Source organism: Berghia stephanieae, chromosome 8, assembly GCF_034508935.2.
Source record: "Berghia stephanieae isolate SIO BIC M18660-M18661 chromosome 8, UCSD_Bste_1.3, whole genome shotgun sequence".
NCBI lineage: Eukaryota > Metazoa > Mollusca > Gastropoda > Nudibranchia > Aeolidiidae > Berghia > Berghia stephanieae.
Genome location: NC_088367.1, coordinates 33,480,307 through 33,492,806, shown reverse-complemented (window position 1 = coordinate 33,492,806; position 12,500 = coordinate 33,480,307). Strand labels below are relative to the sequence as shown.

At 36.7% G+C, this 12,500-nt stretch overlaps 1 protein-coding gene across 2 annotated transcripts in view; it reads right to left on the bottom strand.

The window, feature by feature from the left end:
- Positions 1 to 12,500, bottom strand: part of LOC144978547 (uncharacterized) — a 95,855-nt gene that overhangs the window by 69,353 nt on the left and 14,002 nt on the right. The gene's annotated exons all lie outside the window — the stretch shown is intronic.

Here is a 12,500-nt window from a genome sequence, read left to right as displayed (position 1 = left end):
TTAAAATACAAAATGATTAGAATATAACTGCATTTTATTTAGTTGTCTGCACTTTGAAAAGGTGTATAACGTACAAACTTTATCCAAATCCCCCCCCCTCTCTATCTATCTATCTATCTCCCTCTCTCTCTCTTCCGCCATCTCTCTCTCTCTCTCTCTCTCTCTCTCTCTCTCTCTCTCTACCTCCCTCTATCTTTCTCTATCTCTATATATATCTCTGTCTATCTCTCCCTCCGCCTCTCTATCTCTCTCCCTCCGTCTCTCTCTATCTCCCCCCCCCCCCTTCTCTCTCTATCTCTATCTCTCTCTTCTTCATTAAACTATAAATTCAATTTTAGGAATTTTATTCACCCTCGACATGACACCAGGTGGACGCGATGGGTCACAAATATACAATTTAGCTTAATGTGCGTTAAGAAATAAATCTTCCCTTTATTCATCCCATAGGGGAAATTTGTCTCTAGGGTCTATTCCAAGGGAAGGCTGGAATAACCCAGGCGTCAGCCGCAGTGCAGCGCTGCAAATTGAGCTAGGGCGAGGTGACTTGCTCAAGACCACATGGCGCAGCGGCGGGTGATCGAACTCGGTACATTTCGACTACGAAGTAAAGACCGTACCGCTGAGCCACGCTGCCCCCTATAAGGCAATAAAGCTAATATAATACTAAAATGTGGCGAAGAACTTTAAATTTGGATCTTAAAAAGTGTCAAAATGCCGTGGGGTGAGGTGGGGGGGGGGGGGGGGGAGGGGAGATGTCCGGAGACTGTCCCAGATGGAGATCAGTGGTGGACCGTAGCCATCGTTAACTTATAGCCTGAGACCCGGGCCTTCGTAAAGTTATGGCCTGACACTGACCAAAAAATGACGTCAAAATGCCAGTCTTTTGCCACAAAAGAAAACAAATCGTGTGTTGTATTCAATAGTTCAACCAATGAAATAACTTGTTTCCATGAGCTCTACTAACGACAACTGACTAGACGGTGCAAAAACCAAATAATGGCGTCAAAATGCCAGTCCTTTTGGATTTCAGTGTCAGACATAACGATGGCTACGCTGAGACTAGAACCATCTAGGAATTGTAGTTTGACGTCTTTATAGAGTTGTGCAGCATCTAGTGAGTTGTTGTTAGTAGACCTCAAGGAAACAAGTGATTCCATTGGTTAAAGTATTGAAAACAACTCACGATTTGTTTTCATTTGTGGCCAAAGACTTGTCTTTTGACGTCAGTCTTTGGTCAGTGTTGGGCTATAAGTTGACGATGGCTACGAGTGGACGCCCTGCCCTGCCTTTTATGCTACAGGAATCTTCTTCTTCTAGGTTCCATGCCTGGTCCAGGCTTCGGATACTGCATGAATTATCTCTCTCCATTCCTCCCTGTCTCTTGCCTTTTCAAACAGCTCTTGGATTGTTAGGCTGGTGAAGCCCTTCAGTTGGTCTATGAGTGTTTTTCTTTTTCTCCCCCGGGCGCGTTTACCAGGTATTTTTCCACAACTTGCCAGGTATTCATTCTTATCTTTCCTTACTATGTGTCCGAAAAAGGATAGTTGTCGATCCACTATTAAGGGCATTAGTTTCCTTTGTTGGTATGTTTGTTTTAGCACTTCTTCGTTCGTTTTGTGTGCAGTATACGATATTCTCTGCATCCTTCTCAAGCACCACATTTCAAAAGCTTCAATGTTCTTTTGTGTTTCTGCATTTGTAGTCCAGCTTTCGCATCCGTATAACAAGATTGGCCACACGTAGCACTTCAAGACTCGGAATCTAATCCCGAACGACATCTGTTTGTTTTTCAAAATGTTTCCCAGGTCCATGAAGGCCTGTTTGGCTTGAGTTATTCTTGCTCGTATGTCTCGGTTACATCTTCCATCTGTTGTCACTATTGAACCTATTACAGGAATAACCAATGCTAAAATGCCAAATTCTATATTTCGATGTCAAGTCAAAGGGCTTCAAAAACTGCCAAATTTTGAGGATTTTGTATTAAAACACCAAACTGACCATCCTTGCATGTTCAACCTTTCGCCAACATCCGTTCACGGCCTTCACTATTAAATAGGGCAAATAAATCCGAGGAAGAAAACGGAGAGAAAAAAATCTACACAAAGATGAAAAATGTGAAAGCTATTAACCAAACAGTATATTTTCCCCCAAGTTTAATTAAGATGCCAATGACCGTGGCTCTACAGTACTGCATTAAGAACAGAAAACCCTAAGTTTGAGGAGTCTTGTAGCAGAAAGGAAGATTTGACCAACACCTGACTTGTTCAAACAAGACTTCTATTCTGAACTCATTGACCTGATTTCGTTTTCATGTGACTCAAAGGTCATACGCGGTCAGGGGTCAAGGGTTGTAGGAGTTTATTCCTTAAATAAATCATCAAAACGAGACGGCAAACCCTTGATATACTATTATATATCCGCTATTAATGATTGCTTCTATTTTTTAAATTGGGCTTTTACAAAGAGCAACATCCACCGATCGTACTCAAAGAGCTTCACATGGGGTCACTAGCCAACAGCAACACTTAAGGACATGTTAAGGAAACGCATAATGCCTCTTAGGCAATATAATTTAGGCTAGCACTATTCAGTATCTGATACTGAATAGTGGTTTTGCACTATTCAGTATCTGATACTGAATAGTGGTTTTGCACTATTCAGTATCTGATACTGAATAGTGGTTTTGTACTATTCAGTATCTGATACTGAATAGTGGTTTTGCACTATTCAGTATCTGACACTGAATAGTGGTTTTGCACTATAATACGGTGTTTCTTTTCCGAAACCCGACAAAGTTATGGGAAGAGGGCAGCTGTGGGAGTGAATCTCGGACTCAGAGAAGTGTACAACAGTGGGGAGTGAACCTGGGACTGGGTTTCAGCGGGTTTCGTAATAAAAAGCCGGACGACACCTGGCAATATCCGACAAAGTTATGGGACGTAGGCAGCAGCGTGTGTGTGTGTGTGTGTGTGTGTGTGTGTGTGTGTGTGTGTAGAGGCTGAGGGGGGCGGGGGGAGGAGGGAGTGAACCTGAGATTCAGGGAAGTGTACACCAGTGGGGAGTGAACCTGGGACTCTGGGTTTTATAAAAAAGCAATAACAAATTGGGAGGGGGGGGGGATTACTTTTGTACGAAACCCGACAACATGCGGCAAAGAAGTGGAAAGTAGGCAACGCGTGGGGAGTGAACCTGGGACTCAGTGAAGTGTACACCAGTGGGGAGTGAACCTGAGACTATGGTTTTCGGCGAGCTTCAGCTAGTTTCATATAAAATCAATTACTTTTTTACAAAACCCGACGAAACCTTGCAATATCCAAGAAAGTTATGGGTAGTAGGCAACAGTGGGGAGTGAACCTGAGATTCGGGGAAGTGTACACCAGTGGGGAGTGAACCTGGGACTGGGTTTCGGCGGATTTTGTTATTTTAAAAAAGCAATTACAAATTGGGGCAACAAAATTGGGGCAAAGTTATGGAAAGTAAGCAAATAATGGGGACTGAACCTGAGACTCAGGGAAGTGTACACCAGTAGGGAGTGAACCTGAGACTCTGGGTTTAGGCGAATTTCAGCGAGTTTCATATATAAGCAATTACTTTTTTATGAAACCCGACGAAACCTGGCAATATCCGACAAAGTTATTGAAGTAGGCAATAGTGGGGGGTGAACCTGAGATTCATGGAAGTATACACATGTGGGGAGTGAACCTGAGACTCTGGTTTTCAGCGTGCTTCAGCGAGTTTCGTATAAAAGCAATTACTTTTTTACGAAACCCGACGAAACCTGGCAATATCCGACAAAGTTATTGAAGTAGGCAACAGTGGGGGGTGAACCTGAGATTCAGGGAAGTGTACACTTGTGGGGAGTGAACCTGGGACTCTGGATATTGTAAAAAGACAATACCAAGGGGAGGGGGAATTACTGTTTTACGAAACCCGCCAAAACCCGACAACGTTATGGGAAGCAGGCAGCAGTGGGGAGTGAATCTGGGATTTGGACACAGATGAGGATTGAACCTGGGACTGCGAGAGGCTGATACCAGTGGACAGTGAGCTCAGAATGTACTTTTATTTCGAAACTTACCGAAATTATCAAAAGTTATGGGAAGTGGGCACCATTGGGCAATGAACCGGGACTCAGGGAAGTGCACACTGGTTGAGAGTGAAGCTGGGACTGTGAGAAGAGGATATCAGTGGAAATGAACCTGGGACTATGGGAGTTGGGTACCAGACGAGAATGAAGCAATTACTTTTTTACGAAACCCGCCAAAACCCACCGAAAAACCATAGACTTAGGTTTATTCCCCAATAGTGTACACTTCCCTGAGTCTCAGGTTCACTCCCCCACTGTTGCCTACTTTCTTTCCATAACTTTGTTGGATATTGTTGGGTTTCGTAAAAAAGTAATTGCTTTTTTGTTACGAAACCCAGTCCCAGGTTCACTCCCCAATGGTGTACACTTCCCTGAGTCCCAGGTTCACTCCCCACTGCTGCCTGCTTCCCCTAACTTTGTCAGGTTTCGGCGTGTTTCGGCAGGTTTCAGGTTTCGTAAAAAAAAAAAAAACACCCCTAAAAATACCACGTGTATTCAGTAAATAGATGTCAATTGTAGTCTAATATTCAGTATCTGTTTAAATTATTATTATTATTATTATTATTATTATTATTATTATTATTATTATTATTATTATTATTATTATTATTATTATTATTATTATTATTATTATTATTATTATTATTATTATTATTATTACTATTATTATTATTATTATTATTATTATTATTATTATTATTATTATTATTATTATTATTATCACGTAAATTTTAATATAATACTGCAATTAATTCACGGAAGTACATCATTCAATTAAAAATGGCAGAAAGTCTGGCCACATATTTATAATGAATCGGGATTGTCTTAGATGACAAAACAAACAAACAAACAAAAACAACAACAAGAACAACAACAACAACAACAAAATGTGACAAACAGAAAAAAGCAAGATTTTAAAAAGTAATGAACAATAGAAGAGCTCATCAATGAAAAACAACGAGATTATAACACATAAAAGATATTCGTAATAAATCGATAACTGATTAAATAACTCCTACTACTTGATTTAAAAATCATAATCATAATAATGATGATGATGACGATTACAACAACAACAATAATAATAATAGTAAGTAGAAATAATAATAATAATAATAATAATAATAATATAATAATAATAATAATAATAATAATAATAATAATAATGATAATAATAATAATAATAATAATAGTATAATATAAACATCAAAATATATTACAAGCAAATAAAATGATTAAAACAAAAATATTGGGGAAAAATAGAAGTTAACCCGGCCGGGATTTGAACTCTCGAACCTTAAGTTCAGAGTCAAACAGCTTATCCACCAAGCCATGGTGACTCTGAACTTTCAGTGACATTTAATCATGTCTATTTAGACATTAAAAAATTTATTTGAATGCCACTCTTCTTTTGATATTTTGAACTATGTTAATTGCACAATAGCAGAAATTTAAAAATAACGATTAAAATATTTTTACAACTTTGAATCGGGCTGTCAGTTACTGCACGAGTTCAATCTGGTAGTAGGTCAGCAGTTTATTTACATTCAACCGAGATTGTCGCACTTTTCACTCTCTCTATAATAATATAATAAAAGAGTTCCTTATGGATACTGAATAGTGGCAAAGCACTATTCAGTATCTGATACTGAATAACCACTTCCTATAATTTATTTTTTTCCGACAGACATAACGCTTGCCACGTATTCATTCTATACCCGAGTACGGTGAGAGAATATGAGTGAAGAGTATACAAGGACTCAACTATGCGCCCCCTCAGAGCGAGACTCGAACCCAGGACCTTTCGATTCGAAGGCGAGTCTCACACAAGACCACAAAGTCGCACATTAGTCAAACCACAAAACAGTGGCGTGAAAAAAATGCTTTATGGAAGCAATTAGATTCGTATTGCTGATCATAATATCCTTATGCCTATGCGGCTATGTGCTCTAGTGGTATGACACTCGCTTTCGGATAGGAGGGTCCTGGGTTCGAACCTCGCTCGGCGCAAAGTTGAGTCCTTGGAAAAGACGCTTTACTCACATTCTCTCATCGTACTTAGGTGTAAAATGAGTACCTGATCGTTAACAGCGTTGTTGACCAACACACAAAACTATGTGTTACCTTAAACGTTTATAGTCTGGTTAATCCAGTTTAGTGAGAATTACTCATAAACGCGGATGGCAAAACAAATAAAAAAATAAATAAATAACAAAGACCTGAGTGACGTCAACTTCGTTCTATCCTGACATGAAAACCCACTAAGACCGTAGCCATCGTTAACTTATAGCCTGACACTGACCAAAAAATGACTTCAAAAGACCAGTCTTTGGCCACAAATCGAAACAAGTTGTGAGTTGTATTCAATAGTTCAACCAATGGAATCACTTGTTTCCTTGAGCTCTAAAAGACAACTCACAAGACAGTGCATAAATCTAAAAAATGGCGTCAAACTATAAGTCCTAGTGAGTTGCCATTGTTAACTTTATAGCCTGACTGACACCGTAGCCATCGTGATGTTATAGCCTGATACTGAAATCCAAAAGGACTGGCAGTTTGACGTCATTATTTGGTTTTTGCACCGCTTAGTGAGTTGTCGTCAGTAGAGCTCAAGGAAACTAGTTATTTCATTGGTTGAACTATAGATAGTTCGAAGATGACGTCACTCAGGTCTTTGTTATTGTTTTTGCCATCCGCGTTTGTGAGTAATGCTCACTGAACTGTATTAACCCGATTATAAACGTTCATGGATACACACAGTTTGTGTGTTGGTCCGTTATACTTCCGGATGGCAATGTTATGAGCTTCTTAGCCAAGCGCATACTATCTATAGAATAAAACTCACGATTTGTTTTCTTTTGCGGCAAAAGACTGGCATTTTGACGTCATTTTTTTGGTCAGTATCAGGCCATAACTTTACGAAGGCCACGCTGACACTGACCAAAAAATGACGTCAAAATACCAGTCTTTGGCCACAAAAGAAAACAAATCTTAACGCTAAGACCCATATTTTGACGTAATTTTTAGGTTTCGTGATCCGCCTAGTAAGTTGTCTTTAGTAGTAGACAAGGAAACAAATGATTCTATTGGTTGAACTGTTGAATACAGCTCAAGATTTGTATTCTTTTGTGGCCAAAGTCTTGTCTTTTGGCGTCATTTATTGGTCAGTATCAGAGTAGCCATCGTTAACTTGAAGCCTGACACTGACCAAAAAATGACGTCAAAATGCCAGTCTTTGGCAACAAAAGAAAACAAATCTTGAGTTGTATTGAAAAGTTCAACCAATGGAAACCACTTGATTCCATGAGCACTACCAACGACAACTCACTTGGCGTTGCAAAAAACAAATAATGACGTCAAAATGCCAGTCTTTTTGGGTTTCAGTGTCAGGCTACGGTATCAGGCCATAAGTTTTCGAAGGCTGCAGTCTGTGACATGTTAGAGTAATTTCGACACCCGCCTGTCAATGGTTGGAGGGTTAAAATCAAAGCTGTCACTTTACGATCGACCACCCGTGACTTGGGACATCCCCACAATAACAAACCAATGTCCATCTTGTCCTGTTTTTGTAGTAATACGACAAAACACCATTTTATCAATTTGGCCGGAAAATTTTTTTACTTCGTTATATTATCTAGACATTAAAAAAAAAATTCTATCATTTTTGCCGAAAATCTTATTTCATATATCATTCAGGCCGGAAAATATCACTTTGGCAGCAAAATGTTTACTTCGTTATATCTCATTTAAACAGGAAAATTTTTATTTCATTATATCACTCACTAAACGGGAAATGTTTATTTCTTTAGATCACGGGAAAATGCTTACTTCATTACATCACTAAAACGGGAAAATTTATATTTCATTAGATCACTAAAATGGGAGGATGTTTATTTCATTATATCACTTAAATAGGAAAATTTCTATTTCATTAGATCACTAAACCGGGAAAATTTATATTTCATTAGATCACTTAAACGGGAAAATTCGTTATCTCAATTTGTCTGGAATTATTTTCTTTACCATATGACTTAAACGGGAAGTTTTTAAAATGTTATTATCTCACTGAGACGGGAAAATATTTACTTTATAAGGATGTCACTGAGAGTGGAAATTTCCATTTCATAATGTCACGTTGACCGGAAAAGTTTTATTTCCTGTTATGATAGAACGAAGTTGACGTCACTCAGGTCTTTGTCATTGTTTTTTACCATCCATGTTTATGCATAATTCTCACTAAGCTGTATTAACCAGACTATAAACCTTCAAGGTTACGCATAGTTGTGTGTAATGGTCCGTTATATTTCCAGGATGGCAATGTTGTGAGTTTCTTAGCCAAGCACCAGCATCTATACTGATTGACATGCACTGATTTGCAAGTCTGATAACCCAATTCATTATGGGCTCATTGTTGTAATGGAAATCTAAAAAAAAAAAAAATTAAAAAACAAAACAATAACAGCAATGACGCAAACAATCGTCCATAACAAAAATGTTAAACTAGGCCCATAATTGCGTTCGGATGTCAGACCTGCATATATGTACACGTCGATACTTATTAATTAAGATGACCTCTTATTTGTCAGAATATTTTAAAACTGTCACTTAAAAACAGTCCCATGTTAAATACTTATTTGTGTGTTGGATATTTATCCTTTGAAACGGCGATAAATACTGAAAATAATCAAATAAACAATGAAGGTTGCTATGAAATATTGAAAAAAAATATCGATGCGTGAAAGTTATAGTTTTAAAGCCAATAGATAGAATGAAGATGACGTCACTCAGGTCTTTGTTATTCTATTTTTTTGTTGTTGCCACCCACGTTTATAAGTAATTCTCATAAAACTGTATTGACCAGACTATAAACGACCAAGATTACACATAGTTTTGTGTGTTGTTGGTCCATTATATTTCCGGATGGCAAAGTTGTGAGTTTCTTAGCCAAGAGCACAATATCTATTAGCTCTAAAATGATACCATACGATAAATTTAATGAAAATGTTGCTGCTCGAAGCTCGATGAAATAAATAACAATCTGAAATTGAATGTAAGCTTCAATCTAATTTACGAAAACAGATAAAATGGACGTTTCGGGTTTCCCCTTTATCAACAAAACAGAATGAATGAAACACTACAGAAGAATGAGATAATGTGGTAGTGGTGTTGTTAATATGAATTCCCAGGTTTGAGTTAGATCGATATTTGAGTGACGAGTCTTCTTAACAAAATTTTAAATACGTGTTTTTTGTTGTTTTTTGTTTTTTGTTTGTTTGTTGTTTTTTGTGGTTTTTTTTTTGTTTTTTTTTTTGGGGGGGGGGGGGTCAGAGTACGGCCGAGTAGTTGTCATTGGATATTTCAAGCGCATCATTCAATCCTTTAACTAGCATGCAATGACACAGATCAAGTCAATGGAGGCAGTCAACCGGAACGGATAGGGAGGAATACACTTTCACAGAGGATGATACGGGGTAACGTTATGATAATATCTGTCCCGCGTCCGTCTTTTCGAGTTTCTCCTTCCCCGTGTATGCTGTAAGCAAATAATGTAAAGCTATCCCTCTCTCTCTCTCTCTCTCTCTCTCTCTCTCTCTCTCTCTCTCTCTCTCTCTCTCTCTCTCTTTCTTCCTCATGTTTTTCTCTCCTATTATAATAATAATTATCATCATCATCATTATCATCATCATCATCATCATCATCATCATCATCATCATTATCGTTATCATTAATATCAGTATTACAGTATTATTATTATTATTATTATTATTATTATTATTATTATTATTATTATTATTATTATTATTATTATTATTATTATTATTATTATTATTATTATTATTATTATTATTATTATTATTAATATTATTAATTATTATTATTATTATTATTATTATTATTATTATATCAATCATATATATATTATTATTATTATTATTATTATTATATTATTATTATTATTATTATTATTATTATTATTATATTATTATTATTATCCTAAGTTATTTAGTTAGTTATCCCAGGTCCAATAGCGCTATATGGTGGCTTGCTATCTAGCTTATTGCAAAATATTTCCTTCCAGATTGACAGACCCAATTCCTCAATGCTGAGTGGACAGGGGATCAGAACTAACTCCCCCCCCCCCCCCCCCCCCAAAAAAAAAAACAAAAAAAAAAAAAACAAAAAAAAAACAAAACAAAAAACATAAAAAACAAACAAACAAACCAAAAATAAAACAAAACAAAACAAAACCTCGAACTACAATCTGGATCGTCGCCAGCCACATTGCATGTGAAGCAAGCGCTCTACCAACTGAGCTATTGGGACTTTACTACTTGTTATAGCAAATCAGGAAAAAAGTAAAACCCAAACATAACACGTATTTATAACGGTGGCCAGAAAACTCGTCCTTCAACTAAAATTACCCCTGTCTTGTCAAAATCTCCCAAACCTGGGATTTCGTGGAAGTGCTATAATAATAATAATAATAATAATAATAATAATAATAATAATAATAATAATAATAATAATAATAATAATAATAATATAATAATAATAATAATAATAATAATAATAATAATAATAATAATAATAATAATAATAATAATAATAATAATAATAATAATAATAATAATATGATAAAATTCCATTTATTCACCCCAAGAGGAAATGTGTCCTTTTGTGTCTGTTCTAAGGGCAGACTAGAATAACCCAGGCGTCAGCACAGTGAGCTAGGGCGAGGTGACTTGCTCAATCTAGGCCACACAACGAGGCGGGTGATCGAACTCCGTACCTTTTGAGTACGAAGCAAAGACCATACAGCTGAGCCACGCTGTCAAGTTGGGGGGGGGGGGGGGGGGGTTGAGAGTTTGTGACAAGATAAGGGGTCATTTTAATCAATCGATTGTTTAAAGACCGAATTTTCTGGCCAAATGTTAAATAAGTATTTTTCCCCAGAGCACGGCAGAGTGGGTATTTCCCATTCTCCTCAAACCAAACCGTTAACAGCGTTGTCTCTGTCCGAAAAAATGTAATATCGCCTAACAGGCGTCAATGTCCTGTCCTTCATGTAAATTTTGCTGTTGGCCGGGATCCGCTTATAAAGAGATTTGAGCACGTTTAGTGGATATTGCGCTATATAAAAGCTCAATATCGCTGTTTCTACGTATTTCTACAACGATAAGAAGAAGAAGAGATAGATATAATGTTTGTGTAGCGATGTGGAACTGTAAAAGGTAGAAAATGGTCTGTAAATAAGAATGGCAGTCTTTAGTCATCACCACAGGTGACCAACGATCTATAATAGCAGCACAGACCAACTACAAAATAAATATGAATCACTGAGTCACTTTGGTCGGAAAAAAATTAGACAAAGTAAAATGAGTTTTACAAACCTGCTTACCTGAAATGGGAAAAAAATCGTAGTTTCCAGGGGCAATAAATATGCAGTAATAATAATAATAATAATAATAATAATAATAATAATAATAATAATAATAATAATAATAATAATAATAATAATAATAATAATAATAATAATAATAATGCACACTTATATAACGCCAACATCTCAATCTCATGCAATATGAGCTCTAGGCGGTTTACAAAAAATAGAATATATATCTTTAATTAAACAATGACTACAGCTATTAGATACAGACATATTCAATATTTAAAACGCTATCAACATAGAAATACATTTTAAAAGAAGAAAAAAACAAGTAAAGAAATGTTTTCTAAAGTAATATGTCTTTAGCCTGCTTTTGAATGCCTCCAGGGATTCTGAGTTTCTTATCTGAAAAGGTAATTTATTCCAATGGAGGAACCAGATGATGAACAAGCTATTTCAGTTAACTAATCAACAGGTATTATTTGCAATTGTAAAAATAATTTTATTTATAAACCAACAGCAGATGATGTAACATTTAATAAATTTTTTTTGTACGTCAAATATTATTATACCACCAAGAAGAGGAAATATCATAAAAAAACCCACTAAAAGAATGCCTGCATTCCACAACGCCAGGAAATATTGAGTTTCCTCAAATCGCCTCTTAAAATGACACGGCAGAGCTGCATCAAATAATATGTGCGGATGGAAACTTGGGAACAGTGATGTCTGCCGGAAATGTCAGGCAGCTCCCGAGACCAGCGATCACATCGTCCTCCACTGTCCAGTAACTAAACTTGAAGGTGGCTATGAAACAGTTCTTTTAGGGCGGAGGAAGACTTTTGAAGCTAGGTTGACGAAATGAATTTGGAGGTGTAGCCATACGCTACCACTACTAACAACACCTCTAAAAATTACCAATGTGTCTTCAATACGTTAAGATGGTGCTTCAAACTCCGTTATACTCTAGCTGGCTCTGGCGTCAAAACTTCGTTCTCAAGCTGTTTTATTGATATAAAAAAACCT